At 52.5% G+C, this 20,790-nt stretch overlaps 1 protein-coding gene and 1 non-coding gene across 2 annotated transcripts in view; one reads left to right on the top strand and one right to left on the bottom strand.

Moving 5' to 3' along the window:
- LOC132891954 (protein NLRC5-like) overlaps positions 1–20,790 on the top strand; it is an 888,139-nt gene that overhangs the window by 70,915 nt on the left and 796,434 nt on the right. The gene's annotated exons all lie outside the window — the stretch shown is intronic.
- LOC132896899 (U1 spliceosomal RNA) lies at positions 1,402–1,565 on the bottom strand. The gene has a single exon (XR_009656201.1). It is a non-coding gene; the product is annotated as a U1 spliceosomal RNA (small nuclear RNA).

Genomic DNA, 20,790 nt, shown 5'->3' with positions numbered 1-20,790 from the left:
TCGGGGACCGTTCTCGTGTTAAGCAAACGTGGCAGCCACTACATAAGAAAGCAAATATCTGCTATGTCTGCAAATCTTATGAAGACAAGGAGGCTTAGGGACCAAAGCGCAGCGTGTGAAGAAAATGTACCTGGCTCCGCATGTTGCTGGTGTTTTCGTTCTGCTCGCACAGCTTTCTGACCACCAGGGAAGAAATAACAGAACAAAGCTTGCAGGCAAGCAATGTGATCCACCATCTCTGGACTACTGTTTACTTCTGCTGCGCACTGTTCAATGCCTTCTGTCGATGACGCATTCTTGATGACAAATTTCTGCTGAAAACTCATGGAGACCCTTGCTCATGCCAAGGTTCCCAGAAGCCTGACCTAAACCCGTTCAAGAACTTGTTCCCTGGTGGTCGGAAATCCGTGCGAGCAGAGTGAAAATAACAGCAACATGCGGAGCCAGCTACATTTTCTCCACATGCTGCGTTTTGGTGCCTGAGCCCACTTGTCTTCATAAGACTTCAAACACATCGTGCAACTTGCACTCCAGCACACAACGTCAGGGGAGGGGAAAGAAGGAAGGAAGGAAATAAATAAATAGGCAGCATGGTGGTGTAGTAGTTAGCACAGTCGCCTCACGGCAAGAAGGTTCTGGGTTTGACCCCGGCGGCCAGCGGGGGCCTTTCTGTGTGGAGTTTGCATGTTCTCCCTGTGTCTGCGTGGGTTTCCTCTGGGTGCTCCGGTTTCCCCCACAGTCCAAAGACATGCAGTTAGGTTGAAGTGGGGTGGCCTTGGGCTGGGGTGCCCTTGAGCAAGGTACCGAACCCCTGACTGCTCCCCGGGCGCTCTGGGCTGCCCACTGCTCTGGGTGTGTGTGTGTGTGTTTGTTCACTGCTTCAGATGGGTTAAATGCAGAGGATGAATTTCACTGTGCTTGAAGTGTGCATGTGACGAATAAAGATAGATAGATAAGCCACCAGATCTATTTTTGACTCTGTCAGGGTTATGGAAAAGAGGAGAGAGCAGGAACGCATTCCCCCACTTTCAGAAATTATACAGTTGATATTCCTGCATTTGAGAAATTCACAAAGATCTGCACAACCCCAGTGAAATTCCCTCCATCCACGGTGCATCCTCAACAACCATTTCCTGCTCAAAACTCGTGGAAACGCTAGCTGGGTACTGAGGATAAAAAAAAAAGCCTGAACAAAACCTGTTTCCTAGTGTTCAGAAACCCAGCAATACACAGAACCAGAGAGATTTTTTCCACACATTAACCTTAAGAGCACAGCCCTCCTTGCTCCTCAAAAACTTCAAGCAGACAGTAGCTCTTGATATAAAACACCTGAACACCAAAAAAAAGAAAAACTTCAAAAAGACAAACAGCTCTATCTTTGATTCCAACAGATTTATGCAAAAGAGAAGAGCACGAACACAGTCCCCCACTATCAGAAATTATGCAGTTGAGGTTTCTGCATTTGAGAAATTCATAAAGGTTAACACAGCCTGAGTACAATGGCTGGGCCTCACTTTGTGCAAACCACCTTTTTGATCATGGTATTGTCCCTACCAGGTAAATATAAGATTCTTTACCTGGCTGAGATGTAACCCTGCAAGGGTGTAGGCTGCTCCATGAGGGCAGCCAAAGCGTCCGAGCAGGGTTTTGCATAATTTTTGGCCCCCCCTCTTCCAAGTTATCACAAGACACTGGTGGTGATTTCATGTGCGCACCCTCTACTGGTCAGACAAGATATGGACCTGACAAGACTTTGCACCGACCTACACGTAGCCCTTTTCCACCAACAGGGAACGGGTTCCCTTCTGGTTCGTGCACCAAAGTTTGATCCGTTCGGAGCATTTTGGTCAAAAACCCATTGGTTCAGACAGTGGTTTAATTGCCTTTTGTAAGGAGGAGGAGCCTTTACACTCACAGTGGTCAATATCTCTCAAAACATTTTTATTTATCACACCATTGGTTTAATACATATTTTATCAACTTATGGCCTACTTATTTATATCTCACATCAGTGAACATATTGCTAACTTATTAAGCCTATGTTTCACCATCAATCTACACTGTAATTTGTAAAACTTATTCACAATATACACCACCAATTCACATATTAGCAATAGTTATTTACATCTCATCAAGCTACACTATTATTTGCATTACTTGTTTACATCTCACACCATCAATTCACATATTAAGAATAGTTCTTTACATTTCACACCATAAATCTACATCGATCAAATCAATTGTTTGCTAAACTTACTTACATGTCACAACATCAAACCACATATCAGCAATAGCCAGTCATTAGTCAAGTCAAGTCAAGTAAAGTCAACTTTATTGTCAAATATGCTATACATGCTCGACATACAGCACAGATGAAATATCAGTCCTCTCTGACCCACGGTGCAAACTGGCAATGCAATAAATAAAAATAGAATAATTGAAAAAAACAAACAATATAAACAGTATAAACACTCTAGATAGGAACTAGACATAGACTAAACACTCAAACAGTATAAACAGTATAAATAAACAGTATAAACACTAGATAAGAACAAGACAGACTAAACACTCAAACAGACAATATAAACAGTATAAACACTCAAGATATGAACTAGACTAAACACTCATACACACACACACACACACACACATATAAATTGGTACAAATAACCAAACAGTCAAGGGCACTTGAGGTATAGCAGGTAAACATGAAACATGAAATAAGCAGTATAAACAAACTAGCAGCTGTTAAGGTGAGGTAGTGCGGAATAGTGCAAATGGGCGAGGTAAAGTGAGATGTGCGGTCCCTGAGTTCAGTGTGTTAATGAACGATGAGATGTATGTGTGTGTGTGCGTTGGGGGGGGGGACTGTGAGGATGACATATCAGATGCTGAAGGGGGGTGTGCGAGCAGAATCTGTGGCAGGGGGCAGAGGGGGGGAGGGAGTTGAGCCTCCTGACTGCCTGGTGAAAGAAACTGCTCTTGAGCATGCTGGTTTTGGCCCAGAGACTCCACAGTCTCCTCCCCGACGGCAGCAGGCTGAAGAGGCTGTGAGATGGGTGGGTGGGGTCACCTGCAATCCTGATGGCTTTGAGGGTGAGGTGGGAGTTATATATATCCATAAGAGAAGGGAGAGAGACACCAATGATCCTCTCAGCTGCTCTCACGATGCGCTGCAGAGTCTTGCAGCAGGACACGGTGCAGGCGCCGTACCACACGGTGATGCAGCTGGTCAGGATGTTCTCGATGGTGCCTCTTTAGAATGTGTGCATGATGGGGGCCGGGACTCTTGCTCTCCTCAGTTTGCGGAGGAAGTCCAGACGCTGTTGGGCTTTTTTGGCCAGTGATGCGGTGTTGTTGTTCCAGGACAGGTCTTCAGAGATGTGCACACCCAGAAACTTGGTGCTGCTCACCCTCTCCACTGCAGCACCGTCGATAGATAGTGGAGCATGCTGGGTGTGCTCTCTCCTGAAGTCCATAACAATCTCCTTCGTCTTCTCCACGTTCAGATGGAGTTTGTTGTCCTTGCACCACATTACAATTTAATTTACAACTTTCCAAATAAGACAGATCAAGTTTCTCCTGCCTTTCGTGTCTCTGTCTACATGCTCCTGGGGAGACTCCCAGAGCGTCTGGGAGACTAGGGATGTCTGAATCATTTAATTTTGTTATTTAGTCTAGTCTTAGTACCCCACAGCAACCTCATAACGTTGGCCGACCAAAGCAACATTGGATTGGGGGTCGAGCGTGCGAGCCAATGGAAAAGTCCAGGCTGCCAGTTCTCACTATCACGACGGAGGTTTGCTAACGCTCCATGCGCAAAGATATGTTAGTGGGCATCCATTAAATTAGCTAACTCAATTTTCTGATATTTACCTAAAAGCTAAAAACACAGAAAACTTTTTTTTTGTCTGACTTTTACTAGACTTAGAAATAGAATATTATTAGAACATCATCAGAGGGTCTACCATTGGCAATTTATAATAGTCATAATTGACATTAACATTGACTTTAGGCATATTAAAGTGTGGTCTATAGTCACTGGATTTATCTAGATCTGTTACTATTAATAAGATTTAATTGACACAAAACGTGATTATTCATATATACACGAACAAGGGCACTTCCACCCGGCGTTAACCAAACTACAGTACATGTCTTTGAACTGTGGGGTTAACCAGAGCTGACACAGGGAGAACACACAAACAGGCCCCCGCCAGCCGCAAACCCAGAACCTTCTTGCTGTGAGGCGACAGTGTGAACCACTCCATCCCCCTGCTGCACAAGTTGTTTTTAAAGTCTCCCCGTCGGGGAATCGAACCCCGGTCTTCCGCGTAACAGGCGGAGATACTGCCCACTATACTAATGAGGATGATGCAATAACACTCATTTATCAATAAAAAATGTGGTATGGAAATCACTTACTGCTGGGGTCAACAGCGTTCCTGTCAATAATCAAACTCCAGCTGATGTTTTCATATTTAATTTATAGGCCTACATCCGTGATATTGGACAGATCACACAGCACTCAACTGTTCCTTTTCAAAATTCAACACCCCCCCCCCCGCTTGCTTATCTATCTATCTATCTATCTATCTATCTATCTATCTATCTATCTATCTATCTATCGATCGATCGATCGATCGATCGATCGATCGATCTTTCTTTCAAAAAAGCTCGTTGGTCAGACATTTCTCTGCCTGTGTGCAATGGTTAATAAAGCTGTAAAGGTGTGAGTGTTCAGAATTGCGGTGCCAGGTCTTAATTATTTTGACCTTTAAAAGTAGTAAACAGGCACCCTTGTCAGACATAGTGGCTCCCAACTCGTTAGTTGTCAGGGCATGTTACAACATGCCAACTTCAGACACCCTGGCGCCACTGTCCATCACACTGTGCTGCGTGGACTATATAAGATGCGCACAAACATCGAAGAAAACACAGCACACATCAGACGGGGACTCCATGCAACACCTGCTTCTCATCAGTGAATATTTGGATCCGTTTCTCTCTTTCTTTCTTGGTTTCATTTCTTTCTTGCTTTCTGTCTTTCTATCACGGACGTGTCAGGATCCAACGTCCATCATTTGTGCCGTGTGAGCATTCCGTGCGTCCTTGAATGTAAGTTGTTTATTGTTGCGTAGCTACTGTGTTATGTGTGTACTCGTTATCTGTAACTGTTACATGTGGCGGTAAGGCTAGCGAGTATTTCTTCTCTTATTCTCTCATCCTGTGTCTGTCTATTTTCTTACGTGTTTGTTCTGTTCTGTTCAGTAGCCATGTAATGATAGCGCTTGTCTTCTCGACCACGGTTTGTTACGGGAGCACATTTCATTATTAGCCATTGCCGTGTTGGGAGTGTAGTGGTGGTATGTACAGTTCATAACCGCGCCACATATTCTAACCTTCTATGCGCAATACAGCGCGGGGCAGCGCTTAAAGGAGCCACGCTCCCCTTCATTCAGCCAACACACTCTGTGTCTTCATGCGGGTGTGACTCGCTGTAAGCAGTTGCACCACGCACCTTGGTAATGATAGCTGCTGTAGGCAGCTATCCTCATCCTCCGTGTACGTTGTACACATTGTACATATTGTGTACATATCGTGTATATAGTCAGTATCTAGTGTGTTGTGTTATTTATTATGGGGTGTAAATAGCATTCATTGGGCTTTACATTGTTTTACTTATATAGTATTCATTTGTGTGTTTTACATTGTATTACATTGTATATAATTATTATTCATTTGCGTTAATATATATTTAATGCGATGTGTATTTGTATTTATATCATTGTCATTATTTACATTATTGCTTGTGTGTATATTATTGCTCATGTCTTGTTGTATTTGTATTTTATTCTGTTTTCTAGTAAAACCACAGTTTACACGGTTTCTCGTGAGTGGACATCCATTAATTCCTGTTCTAACCGGACAGCCTGGGTAGCTCGCTGTATACCTGATCCAGTGTCCCTCTTATACAGTCCTTTACCCTGTCCATCACCGGACACCCATTTTTATATGGTCCTTCGAGCCGGATACAGCATTCTACACAGTCAGGATGTCCACTCATGATGGCAGTGGCCGTCCTCGCCGTGAGCACCACCACCCCAGGCACCTGGATGACTACGTGGTGACCCAGGCTCAGCGACGGCTGCCACAGGACGGCGCACACACCCAGGATGATTCTTCCCACGTGGGAGACAGCAGGCCCCGGGAGCCATCACACACTCCCCCTGCTGGGCAGACTCTGCTGGACACGTCAGCAGCTATCCTCCTCGCCCTTCAGCAGATACGGGAGGACAATCAGCAACTGCAGCGGGATAATCGGCAGATGCAGGAGGACAATCGGCAGCTGCAGTGGGATGTGCAGTACCTGTTGCAACAACACTATGCATCACCTCCACGCACTCCAGCGAGGGACATCCAGGTTCCAGCCGTCACGCCTGGAACCCACCCAGCAGTCCTATCATCACCACTGCAGCATGACAGAACATACAGCCCTGCTGACTCAACCAGTGGACATCGCCGCGCCCCGGTGGCAGAGCAGTCGTCACCTCTACCTCGGCCACACATCGCAGGAGCTGAGGCAGCGACGTCCACACCGCCACACGGAGGAGCTCCCCATCTGCCAACACCACTGACGGCAGAGCTGACAGAGCACCTGAGGAGCATGAATCTGCCACGGGGTCACTCATTCACGTCATCCTCACCCTCTCCTGCCACCCCACAGTACTCAGCGCCATTCAGCCCACGGCGCCCTTCGTCTGCTCAGAGACAGCGGACGTCATCACCGGTGTCGGCCGGTCAGAGGGCAGTGGCACCAGATCATCACAGGCTGTCACCTGTCCCACAGCGACTGACATCTCTTCCCCCTCAGGAGCTGACCTACCGCGGGCCCAAGATGAGAATCCCAGCGTTCACCGAGGACGACCCACGGCAGTTCAACAGGATGCAGCTGGCACTCGACAACGTCCTACCACCCGACGCGACAGAGCGCTTCAAATATCAGATCCTGCTGGACCACCTGAAGCTAGAGGATGCTGTCCTGGTAGCGGATGCTTACTGCCACAGCAGCTATCCCTACAGTGATACGATGGCAGCCCTCACGAAGCTCTTTGGGCAGCCCCGCAAACTGGCACTCAGGCAGATCAACCAGGTCTTGGCTGAGCCCCCTGTCAGGAGCGGTGACCAGAGAGGCTTCAGGAACTTCGCCCTGAAGGTGCAGTCCTTGGTGGGGATGCTGGATAAGATGGGGACCCAGGAACAGCTTGAGCTACGGTGTGGTTCGCATGTGTCTCGGTTGCTGCCCAAGCTGCCTCACGAGCTGCGTACTGCCTTCAGGCGGTACATCGACCCAGACCGTGTGCCTGTCCCCACACTCTTGGACTTCGCCGCATGGTTACAGCACGAGGTTGGTGTGCAGCTGGACGAGACCAACGACCCGCCAAAGGCAACAGCGAGCCAGGCAGAGCAGCAGCGGAGCACCAGAGGCAAGCAGCCGTCAGCCACACGCTCCACCACGGTCCTGCTGGTAGACCCCCCAACCAAGTCAGCTCAGCAGCCATCAAAGTCAGCTCCACGTACACCCGCCAAGGTGGAGCCTCCAAAGAAGTACTGCCCCTTCTGCAACAGCACGGAGCACTACTTCAACCAGTGCACTGCGTTCAAGAGTATGTCACTGGAACCAAGGCTCCAGTGGATCAAGACCGGGAAGAAGTGCTGGAGGTGTGGACGCGACCATCAAGCAGCTCAGTGCTACCTCAAGGCACGGTGCCCGAAGTGCAATCGCCTGCACCTCGAGGTACTGCATGAGGTGAATGCACAAAGCAGGCCGGAGACTGCCACACTGTCTTCACCCAGCCAGCCATCCACCTACTACCTCGACCCAGCACGGAGAGGTAGTTGTGTGCTGCTGAAGATGGTGAAGGTGCTCCTTCATCACGGAGGCAAGAAGATGGAGACCTACGCCATCCTCGATGACGGGTCAGAGCGCACCATGCTCCTCCACCAAGCAGCGCAGCAGCTTGGCCTCAAAGGACAGAGTGAGGATCTGGCCCTCCGCACCATCCGTCATGACATCAGAACGGTGCTGGGGAGGTCAGTGTCCTTCTCTGTGTCATCCCTCAGTCAACCGCAGCAGCGGTACAAAATACAGCAGGCTTTCACCTCACCCGAACTGGGACTGTCCCCTCATTCACACCCAGTTGAGGCTCTCCAAAGGACCTACCGCCACCTCAGAGGGCTGCCTCTTCACTCCTTTACTCAGGCCCGTCCGCTGCTCCTCATTGGGTCTGACTACCCAGACCTCCTCATCCCCATCGAGCCTGTGCACATAGGCCCACCAGGTGGACCCATTGCCCTGAAGACACGCCTTGGGTGGACACTTCAAGGCCCCGCCAAGGCTGTCAAGCAGCGGTCTTCCACCCCAGCGTGCCTGTTCATCAGTGCACCGTCACCATCAGTGGAGCTGCTGCAGGACGCCACCGAGCTGCAGAAGTCCCAGTTCTGCGGCCACATCACCGTGACCTCTGACCCTGCGTTGCCTGATGCAGGGAACTTCAGTCAATATCCAGAGCTGCTGGAGGCCACAGTCAGAGCGCGTCACGGGGCGGCCACATCCGCCATCACAGCTGAGGACTACAGGCAAGCGGAGATGGCACTCCTCAGGAAGGCACAGAGTGACTCCTTCCCCGAAGACCTCACCCTGCTCTCAGCGGGGAAGCCAGTCTCCACTGACAGCAGGATCCTCACATTGTCCCCGGAGTACGACGCTGAGACACAGCTGATCCGGGTCGGAGGTCGTCTGCGCAGGTGTGACACGGTTGAGGAGGAGACTCTACACCCCATCCTGCTTGACCCTCAGCACCCCATCACACAGCTCATCATCCGAGACTTCGACAGCCACCTGGCGCACCCAGGACCAGAGCGAGTGTTTGCTGAGCTGCGCCGGCGGTACTGGATCGTGCGTGGGAGAGCGGCTGTCAAGAAACATCAGCACAGCTGTCCAGAGTGTCAGAAGTGGCGAGGCACACCAGTGATCCCCAGAATGGCTGACTTGCCACCATCAAGTCTGCGCTTGCACAAGCCAGCCTTCTATTCCACTGGAATGGATTGTTTCGGGCCGTACCTCATCAAAATCGGCCGACGCACTGAGAAACGGTGGGGCATCGTTTTCAAGTGCCTGACAATCCATGCAGTGCATCTAGACCTCCTCACCAGCATGGACACTGATGCTTTCTTGATGGCCCTGCGGCGCTTCATCGCACGCCGAGGGAAGCCACATGAGCTGCTCTCCGACCAAGGCACCAATTTCAGAGGGGGTCAGTCTGAACTGCAGGAGACGTTCAAAGCCCTCAGCCCAGAGCTACAGTCCCACTTAGCCAGTCAACAGATTGACTTCAAGTTCAATCCTCCACATGCTCCGCACTTCGGTGGTTCCTGGGAACGGGAGATCCGTTCCATCAAAGCTGCCCTACACACTACACTCGATGCACAGACAGTCACTGAGGAGGTGTTGAGGACAGTGCTGATCGAGGTGGAAAGCATCATCAACTCCAAGCCCTTGGGTTACACCTCGTCAGACATCGCAGATCCAGATCCCATCACTCCAAACATGCTGCTGATGGGGCGGCACGACCCCTCCATACCACAAGTGGTCTACACCGACTCCGACATCCTGAGCAGGCGCAGGTGGAGACAGTGCCAGGCCCTTGCGGACCAATTCTGGGCTAAGTTCATCAGGAACTACCTGCCCTCTCTTCAAACCCGCTCCAAGTGGCAACGAGACCGGGAGGACCTCATCGTTGACAGCATCGTGATGATTGTCGACCCTCAGCTCCCACGTGCCCTGTGGCCTGTGGGCAAGGTCACTGCTGTCACCCCTGGAGCAGATGGCAGGGTACGTACTGCACAGGTGCAGGTCAAGGACCGGACCTACACACGCCCAGTCTCACGCCTGGTGAGACTCCCTTCACTCCCTCAGGACACCTCTGCCTGACATCATGGACACAACTTTGTTCCACAAAGTTGGGGGCGGCTGTTCAGAATTGCGGTGCCAGGTCTTAATTATTTTGACCTTTAAAAGTAGTAAACAGGCACCCTTGTCAGACATAGTGGCTCCCAACTCGTTAGTTGTCAGGGCATGTTACAACATGCCAACTTCAGACACCCTGGCGCCACTGTCCATCACACTGTGCTGCGTGGACTATATAAGATGCGCACAAACATCGAAGAAAACACAGCACACATCAGACGGGGACTCCATGCAACACCTGCTTCTCATCAGTGAATATTTGGATCCGTTTCTCTCTTTCTTTCTCGGTTTCATTTCTTTCTTGCTTTCTGTCTTTCTATCGCGGACGTGTCAGGATCCAACGTCCATCATTTGTGCCGTGTGAGCATTCCGTGCGTCCTTGAATGTAAGTTGTTTATTGTTGCGTAGCTACTGTGTTATGTGTGTACTCGTTATCTGTAACTGTTACATGTGGCGGTAAGGCTAGCGAGTATTTCTTCTCTTATTCTCTCGTGTCTGTCTATTTTCTTACGTGTTTGTTCTGTTCTGTTCAGTAGCCATGTAATGATAGCGCTTGTTTTCTCGACCACGGTTTGTTACGGGAGCACATTTCATTATTAGCTATTGCCGTGTTGGGAGTGTAGTGGTGGTATGTACAGTTCATAACCGCGCCACATATTCTAACCTTCTATGCGCAATACAGCGCGGGGCAGCGCTTAAAGGAGCCACGCTCCCCTTCATTCAGCCAACACACTCTGTGTCTTCATGCGGGTGTGACTCGCTGTAAGCAGTTGCACCACGCACCTTGGTAATGATAGCTGCTGTAGGCAGCTATCCTCATCCTCCGTGTACGTTGTACACATTGTACATATTGTGTACATATCGTGTATATAGTCAGTATCTAGTGTGTTGTGTTATTTATTATGGGGTGTAAATAGCATTTATTGGGCTTTACATTGTTTTACTTATATAGTATTCATTTGTGTGTTTTACATTGTATTACATTGTATATAATTATTATTCATTTGCGTTAATATATATTTAATGCGATGTGTATTTGTATTTATATCATTGTCATTATTTACATTATTGCTTGTGTGTATATTATTGCTCATGTCTTGTTGTATTTGTATTTTATTCTGTTTTCTAGTAAAACCACAGTTTACACGGTTTCTCGTGAGTGGACATCCATTAATTCCTGTTCTAACCGGACAGCCTGGGTAGCTCGCTGTATACCTGATCCAGTGTCCCTCTTATACAGTCCTTTACCCTGTCCATCACCGGACACCCATTTTTATATGGTCCTTCGAGCCGGATACAGCATTCTACACAGTCAGGATGTCCACTCATGATGGCAGTGGCCGTCCTCGCCGTGAGCACCACCACCCCAGGCACCTGGATGACTACGTGGTGACCCAGGCTCAGCGACGGCTGCCACAGGACGGCGCACACACCCAGGATGATTCTTCCCACGTGGGAGACAGCAGGCCCCGGGAGCCATCACACACTCCCCCTGCTGGGCAGACTCTGCTGGACACGTCAGCAGCTATCCTCCTCGCCCTTCAGCAGATACGGGAGGACAATCAGCAACTGCAGCGGGATAATCGGCAGATGCAGGAGGACAATCGGCAGCTGCAGTGGGATGTGCAGTACCTGTTGCAACAACACTATGCATCACCTCCACGCACTCCAGCGAGGGACATCCAGGTTCCAGCCGTCACGCCTGGAACCCACCCAGCAGTCCTATCATCACCACTGCAGCATGACAGAACATACAGCCCTGCTGACTCAACCAGTGGACATCGCCGCGCCCCGGTGGCAGAGCAGTCGTCACCTCTACCTCGGCCACACATCGCAGGAGCTGAGGCAGCGACGTCCACACCGCCACACGGAGGAGCTCCCCATCTGCCAACACCACTGACGGCAGAGCTGACAGAGCACCTGAGGAGCATGAATCTGCCACGGGGTCACTCATTCACGTCATCCTCACCCTCTCCTGCCACCCCACAGTACTCAGCGCCATTCAGCCCACGGCGCCCTTCGTCTGCTCAGAGACAGCGGACGTCATCACCGGTGTCGGCCGGTCAGAGGGCAGTGGCACCAGATCATCACAGGCTGTCACCTGTCCCACAGCGACTGACATCTCTTCCCCCTCAGGAGCTGACCTACCGCGGGCCCAAGATGAGAATCCCAGCGTTCACCGAGGACGACCCACGGCAGTTCAACAGGATGCAGCTGGCACTCGACAACGTCCTACCACCCGACGCGACAGAGCGCTTCAAATATCAGATCCTGCTGGACCACCTGAAGCTAGAGGATGCTGTCCTGGTAGCGGATGCTTACTGCCACAGCAGCTATCCCTACAGTGATACGATGGCAGCCCTCACGAAGCTCTTTGGGCAGCCCCGCAAACTGGCACTCAGGCAGATCAACCAGGTCTTGGCTGAGCCCCCTGTCAGGAGCGGTGACCAGAGAGGCTTCAGGAACTTCGCCCTGAAGGTGCAGTCCTTGGTGGGGATGCTGGATAAGATGGGGACCCAGGAACAGCTTGAGCTACGGTGTGGTTCGCATGTGTCTCGGTTGCTGCCCAAGCTGCCTCACGAGCTGCGTACTGCCTTCAGGCGGTACATCGACCCAGACCGTGTGCCTGTCCCCACACTCTTGGACTTCGCCGCATGGTTACAGCACGAGGTTGGTGTGCAGCTGGACGAGACCAACGACCCGCCAAAGGCAACAGCGAGCCAGGCAGAGCAGCAGCGGAGCACCAGAGGCAAGCAGCCGTCAGCCACACGCTCCACCACGGTCCTGCTGGTAGACCCCCCAACCAAGTCAGCTCAGCAGCCATCAAAGTCAGCTCCACGTACACCCGCCAAGGTGGAGCCTCCAAAGAAGTACTGCCCCTTCTGCAACAGCACGGAGCACTACTTCAACCAGTGCACTGCGTTCAAGAGTATGTCACTGGAACCAAGGCTCCAGTGGATCAAGACCGGGAAGAAGTGCTGGAGGTGTGGACGCGACCATCAAGCAGCTCAGTGCTACCTCAAGGCACGGTGCCCGAAGTGCAATCGCCTGCACCTCGAGGTACTGCATGAGGTGAATGCACAAAGCAGGCCGGAGACTGCCACACTGTCTTCACCCAGCCAGCCATCCACCTACTACCTCGACCCAGCACGGAGAGGTAGTTGTGTGCTGCTGAAGATGGTGAAGGTGCTCCTTCATCACGGAGGCAAGAAGATGGAGACCTACGCCATCCTCGATGACGGGTCAGAGCGCACCATGCTCCTCCACCAAGCAGCGCAGCAGCTTGGCCTCAAAGGACAGAGTGAGGATCTGGCCCTCCGCACCATCCGTCATGACATCAGAACGGTGCTGGGGAGGTCAGTGTCCTTCTCTGTGTCATCCCTCAGTCAACCGCAGCAGCGGTACAAAATACAGCAGGCTTTCACCTCACCCGAACTGGGACTGTCCCCTCATTCACACCCAGTTGAGGCTCTCCAAAGGACCTACCGCCACCTCAGAGGGCTGCCTCTTCACTCCTTTACTCAGGCCCGTCCGCTGCTCCTCATTGGGTCTGACTACCCAGACCTCCTCATCCCCATCGAGCCTGTGCACATAGGCCCACCAGGTGGACCCATTGCCCTGAAGACACGCCTTGGGTGGACACTTCAAGGCCCCGCCAAGGCTGTCAAGCAGCGGTCTTCCACCCCAGCGTGCCTGTTCATCAGTGCACCGTCACCATCAGTGGAGCTGCTGCAGGACGCCACCGAGCTGCAGAAGTCCCAGTTCTGCGGCCACATCACCGTGACCTCTGACCCTGCGTTGCCTGATGCAGGGAACTTCAGTCAATATCCAGAGCTGCTGGAGGCCACAGTCAGAGCGCGTCACGGGGCGGCCACATCCGCCATCACAGCTGAGGACTACAGGCAAGCGGAGATGGCACTCCTCAGGAAGGCACAGAGTGACTCCTTCCCCGAAGACCTCACCCTGCTCTCAGCGGGGAAGCCAGTCTCCACTGACAGCAGGATCCTCACATTGTCCCCGGAGTACGACGCTGAGACACAGCTGATCCGGGTCGGAGGTCGTCTGCGCAGGTGTGACACGGTTGAGGAGGAGACTCTACACCCCATCCTGCTTGACCCTCAGCACCCCATCACACAGCTCATCATCCGAGACTTCGACAGCCACCTGGCGCACCCAGGACCAGAGCGAGTGTTTGCTGAGCTGCGCCGGCGGTACTGGATCGTGCGTGGGAGAGCGGCTGTCAAGAAACATCAGCACAGCTGTCCAGAGTGTCAGAAGTGGCGAGGCACACCAGTGATCCCCAGAATGGCTGACTTGCCACCATCAAGTCTGCGCTTGCACAAGCCAGCCTTCTATTCCACTGGAATGGATTGTTTCGGGCCGTACCTCATCAAAATCGGCCGACGCACTGAGAAACGGTGGGGCATCGTTTTCAAGTGCCTGACAATCCATGCAGTGCATCTAGACCTCCTCACCAGCATGGACACTGATGCTTTCTTGATGGCCCTGCGGCGCTTCATCGCACGCCGAGGGAAGCCACATGAGCTGCTCTCCGACCAAGGCACCAATTTCAGAGGGGGTCAGTCTGAACTGCAGGAGACGTTCAAAGCCCTCAGCCCAGAGCTACAGTCCCACTTAGCCAGTCAACAGATTGACTTCAAGTTCAATCCTCCACATGCTCCGCACTTCGGTGGTTCCTGGGAACGGGAGATCCGTTCCATCAAAGCTGCCCTACACACTACACTCGATGCACAGACAGTCACTGAGGAGGTGTTGAGGACAGTGCTGATCGAGGTGGAAAGCATCATCAACTCCAAGCCCTTGGGTTACACCTCGTCAGACATCGCAGATCCAGATCCCATCACTCCAAACATGCTGCTGATGGGGCGGCACGACCCCTCCATACCACAAGTGGTCTACACCGACTCCGACATCCTGAGCAGGCGCAGGTGGAGACAGTGCCAGGCCCTTGCGGACCAATTCTGGGCTAAGTTCATCAGGAACTACCTGCCCTCTCTTCAAACCCGCTCCAAGTGGCAACGAGACCGGGAGGACCTCATCGTTGACAGCATCGTGATGATTGTCGACCCTCAGCTCCCACGTGCCCTGTGGCCTGTGGGCAAGGTCACTGCTGTCACCCCTGGAGCAGATGGCAGGGTACGTACTGCACAGGTGCAGGTCAAGGACCGGACCTACACACGCCCAGTCTCACGCCTGGTGAGACTCCCTTCACTCCCTCAGGACACCTCTGCCTGACATCATGGACACAACTTTGTTCCACAAAGTTGGGGGCGGCTGTTCAGAATTGCGGTGCCAGGTCTTAATTATTTTGACCTTTAAAAGTAGTAAACAGGCACCCTTGTCAGACATAGTGGCTCCCAACTCGTTAGTTGTCAGGGCATGTTACAACATGCCAACTTCAGACACCCTGGCGCCACTGTCCATCACACTGTGCTGCGTGGACTATATAAGATGCGCACAAACATCGAAGAAAACACAGCACACATCAGACGGGGACTCCATGCAACACCTGCTTCTCATCAGTGAATATTTGGATCCGTTTCTCTCTTTCTTTCTCGGTTTCATTTCTTTCTTGCTTTCTGTCTTTCTATCGCGGACGTGTCAGGATCCAACGTCCATCATTTGTGCCGTGTGAGCATTCCGTGCGTCCTTGAATGTAAGTTGTTTATTGTTGCGTAGCTACTGTGTTATGTGTGTACTCGTTATCTGTAACTGTTACATGTGGCGGTAAGGCTAGCGAGTATTTCTTCTCTTATTCTCTCGTGTCTGTCTATTTTCTTACGTGTTTGTTCTGTTCTGTTCAGTAGCCATGTAATGATAGCGCTTGTTTTCTCGACCACGGTTTGTTACGGGAGCACATTTCATTATTAGCTATTGCCGTGTTGGGAGTGTAGTGGTGGTATGTACAGTTCATAACCGCGCCACATATTCTAACCTTCTATGCGCAATACAGCGCGGGGCAGCGCTTAAAGGAGCCACGCTCCCCTTCATTCAGCCAACACACTCTGTGTCTTCATGCGGGTGTGACTCGCTGTAAGCAGTTGCACCACGCACCTTGGTAATGATAGCTGCTGTAGGCAGCTATCCTCATCCTCCGTGTACGTTGTACACATTGTACATATTGTGTACATATCGTGTATATAGTCAGTATCTAGTGTGTTGTGTTATTTATTATGGGGTGTAAATAGCATTTATTGGGCTTTACATTGTTTTACTTATATAGTATTCATTTGTGTGTTTTACATTGTATTACATTGTATATAATTATTATTCATTTGCGTTAATATATATTTAATGCGATGTGTATTTGTATTTATATCATTGTCATTATTTACATTATTGCTTGTGTGTATATTATTGCTCATGTCTTGTTGTATTTGTATTTTATTCTGTTTTCTAGTAAAACCACAGTTTACACGGTTTCTCGTGAGTGGACATCCATTAATTCCTGTTCTAACCGGACAGCCTGGGTAGCTCGCTGTATACCTGATCCAGTGTCCCTCTTATACAGTCCTTTACCCTGTCCATCACCGGACACCCATTTTTATATGGTCCTTCGAGCCGGATACAGCATTCTACACAGTCAGGATGTCCACTCATGATGGCAGTGGCCGTCCTCGCCGTGAGCACCACCACCCCAGGCACCTGGATGACTACGTGGTGACCCAGGCTCAGCGACGGCTGCCACAGGACGGCGCACACACCCAGGATGATTCTTCCCACGTGGGAGACAGCAGGCCCCGGGAGCCATCACACACTCCCCCTGCTGGGCAGACTCTGCTGGACACGTCAGCAGCTATCCTCCTCGCCCTTCAGCAGATACGGGAGGACAATCAGCAACTGCAGCGGGATAATCGGCAGATGCAGGAGGACAATCGGCAGCTGCAGTGGGATGTGCAGTACCTGTTGCAACAACACTATGCATCACCTCCACGCACTCCAGCGAGGGACATCCAGGTTCCAGCCGTCACGCCTGGAACCCACCCAGCAGTCCTATCATCACCACTGCAGCATGACAGAACATACAGCCCTGCTGACTCAACCAGTGGACATCGCCGCGCCCCGGTGGCAGAGCAGTCGTCACCTCTACCTCGGCCACACATCGCAGGAGCTGAGGCAGCGACGTCCACACCGCCACACGGAGGAGCTCCCCATCTGCCAACACCACTGACGGCAGAGCTGACAGAGCACCTGAGGAGCATGAATCTGCCACGGGGTCACTCATTCACGTCATCCTCACCCTCTCCTGCCACCCCACAGTACTCAGCGCCATTCAGCCCACGGCGCCCTTCGTCTGCTCAGAGACAGCGGACGTCATCACCGGTGTCGGCCGGTCAGAGGGCAGTGGCACCAGATCATCACAGGCTGTCACCTGTCCCACAGCGACTGACATCTCTTCCCCCTCAGGAGCTGACCTACCGCGGGCCCAAGATGAGAATCCCAGCGTTCACCGAGGACGACCCACGGCAGTTCAACAGGATGCAGCTGGCACTCGACAACGTCCTACCACCCGACGCGACAGAGCGCTTCAAATATCAGATCCTGCTGGACCACCTGAAGCTAGAGGATGCTGTCCTGGTAGCGGATGCTTACTGCCACAGCAGCTATCCCTACAGTGATACGATGGCAGCCCTCACGAAGCTCTTTGGGCAGCCCCGCAAACTGGCACTCAGGCAGATCAACCAGGTCTTGGCTGAGCCCCCTGTCAGGAGCGGTGACCAGAGAGGCTTCAGGAACTTCGCCCTGAAGGTGCAGTCCTTGGTGGGGATGCTGGATAAGATGGGGACCCAGGAACAGCTTGAGCTACGGTGTGGTTCGCATGTGTCTCGGTTGCTGCCCAAGCTGCCTCACGAGCTGCGTACTGCCTTCAGGCGGTACATCGACCCAGACCGTGTGCCTGTCCCCACACTCTTGGACTTCGCCGCATGGTTACAGCACGAGGTTGGTGTGCAGCTGGACGAGACCAACGACCCGCCAAAGGCAACAGCGAGCCAGGCAGAGCAGCAGCGGAGCACCAGAGGCAAGCAGCCGTCAGCCACACGCTCCACCACGGTCCTGCTGGTAGACCCCCCAACCAAGTCAGCTCAGCAGCCATCAAAGTCAGCTCCACGTACACCCGCCAAGGTGGAGCCTCCAAAGAAGTACTGCCCCTTCTGCAACAGCACGGAGCACTACTTCAACCAGTGCACTGCGTTCAAGAGTATGTCACTGGAACCAAGGCTCCAGTGGATCAAGACCGGGAAGAAGTGCTGGAGGTGTGGACGCGACCATCAAGCAGCTCAGTGCTACCTCAAGGCACGGTGCCCGAAGTGCAATCGCCTGCACCTCGAGGTACTGCATGAGGTGAATGCACAAAGCAGGCCGGAGACTGCCACACTGTCTTCACCCAGCCAGCCATCCACCTACTACCTCGACCCAGCACGGAGAGGTAGTTGTGTGCTGCTGAAGATGGTGAAGGTGCTCCTTCATCACGGAGGCAAGAAGATGGAGACCTACGCCATCCTCGATGACGGGTCAGAGCGCACCATGCTCCTCCACCAAGCAGCGCAGCAGCTTGGCCTCAAAGGACAGAGTGAGGATCTGGCCCTCCGCACCATCCGTCATGACATCAGAACGGTGCTGGGGAGGTCAGTGTCCTTCTCTGTGTCATCCCTCAGTCAACCGCAGCAGCGGTACAAAATACAGCAGGCTTTCACCTCACCCGAACTGGGACTGTCCCCTCATTCACACCCAGTTGAGGCTCTCCAAAGGACCTACCGCCACCTCAGAGGGCTGCCTCTTCACTCCTTTACTCAGGCCCGTCCGCTGCTCCTCATTGGGTCTGACTACCCAGACCTCCTCATCCCCATCGAGCCTGTGCACATAGGCCCACCAGGTGGACCCATTGCCCTGAAGACACGCCTTGGGTGGACACTTCAAGGCCCCGCCAAGGCTGTCAAGCAGCGGTCTTCCACCCCAGCGTGCCTGTTCATCAGTGCACCGTCACCATCAGTGGAGCTGCTGCAGGACGCCACCGAGCTGCAGAAGTCCCAGTTCTGCGGCCACATCACCGTGACCTCTGACCCTGCGTTGCCTGATGCAGGGAACTTCAGTCAATATCCAGAGCTGCTGGAGGCCACAGTCAGAGCGCGTCACGGGGCGGCCACATCCGCCATCACAGCTGAGGACTACAGGCAAGCGGAGATGGCACTCCTCAGGAAGGCACAGAGTGACTCCTTCCCCGAAGACCTCACCCTGCTCTCAGCGGGGAAGCCAGTCTCCACTGACAGCAGGATCCTCACATTGTCCCCGGAGTACGACGCTGAGACACAGCTGATCCGGGTCGGAGGTCGTCTGCGCAGGTGTGACACGGTTGAGGAGGAGACTCTACACCCCATCCTGCTTGACCCTCAGCACCCCATCACACAGCTCATCATCCGAGACTTCGACAGCCACCTGGCGCACCCAGGACCAGAGCGAGTGTTTGCTGAGCTGCGCCGGCGGTACTGGATCGTGCGTGGGAGAGCGGCTGTCAAGAAACATCAGCACAGCTGTCCAGAGTGTCAGAAGTGGCGAGGCACACCAGTGATCCCCAGAATGGCTGACTTGCCACCATCAAGTCTGCGCTTGCACAAGCCAGCCTTCTATTCCACTGGAATGGATTGTTTCGGGCCGTACCTCATCAAAATCGGCCGACGCACTGAGAAACGGTGGGGCATCGTTTTCAAGTGCCTGACAATCCATGCAGTGCATCTAGACCTCCTCACCAGCATGGACACTGATGCTTTCTTGATGGCCCTGCGGCGCTTCATCGCACGCCGAGGGAAGCCACATGAGCTGCTCTCCGACCAAGGCACCAATTTCAGAGGGGGTCAGTCTGAACTGCAGGAGACGTTCAAAGCCCTCAGCCCAGAGCTACAGTCCCACTTAGCCAGTCAACAGATTGACTTCAAGTTCAATCCTCCACATGCTCCGCACTTCGGTGGTTCCTGGGAACGGGAGATCCGTTCCATCAAAGCTGCCCTACACACTACACTCGATGCACAGACAGTCACTGAGGAGGTGTTGAGGACAGTGCTGATCGAGGTGGAAAGCATCATCAACTCCAAGCCCTTGGGTTACACCTCGTCAGACATCGCAGATCCAGATCCCATCACTCCAAACATGCTGCTGATGGGGCGGCACGACCCCTCCATACCACAAGTGGTCTACACCGACTCCGACATCCTGAGCAGGCGCAGGTGGAGACAGTGCCAGGCCCTTGCGGACCAATTCTGGGCTAAGTTCATCAGGAACTACCTGCCCTCTCTTCAAACCCGCTCCAAGTGGCAACGAGACCGGGAGGACCTCATCGTTGACAGCATCGTGATGATTGTCGACCCTCAGCTCCCACGTGCCCTGTGGCCTGTGGGCAAGGTCACTGCTGTCACCCCTGGAGCAGATGGCAGGGTACGTACTGCACAGGTGCAGGTCAAGGACCGGACCTACACACGCCCAGTCTCACGCCTGGTGAGACTCCCTTCACTCCCTCAGGACACCTCTGCCTGACATCATGGACACAACTTTGTTCCACAAAGTTGGGGGCGGCTGTTCAGAATTGCGGTGCCAGGTCTTAATTATTTTGACCTTTAAAAGTAGTAAACAGGCACCCTTGTCAGACATAGTGGCTCCCAACTCGTTAGTTGTCAGGGCATGTTACAACATGCCAACTTCAGACACCCTGGCGCCACTGTCCATCACACTGTGCTGCGTGGACTATA

The sequence above is a fragment of the Neoarius graeffei genome, chromosome 1, assembly GCF_027579695.1.
Source record: "Neoarius graeffei isolate fNeoGra1 chromosome 1, fNeoGra1.pri, whole genome shotgun sequence".
NCBI classification, from domain to species: domain Eukaryota; kingdom Metazoa; phylum Chordata; class Actinopteri; order Siluriformes; family Ariidae; genus Neoarius; species Neoarius graeffei.
The sequence above is the reverse complement of the archived record's forward strand: the minus strand, read 5'-3'. Positions and strand labels throughout refer to the sequence as shown.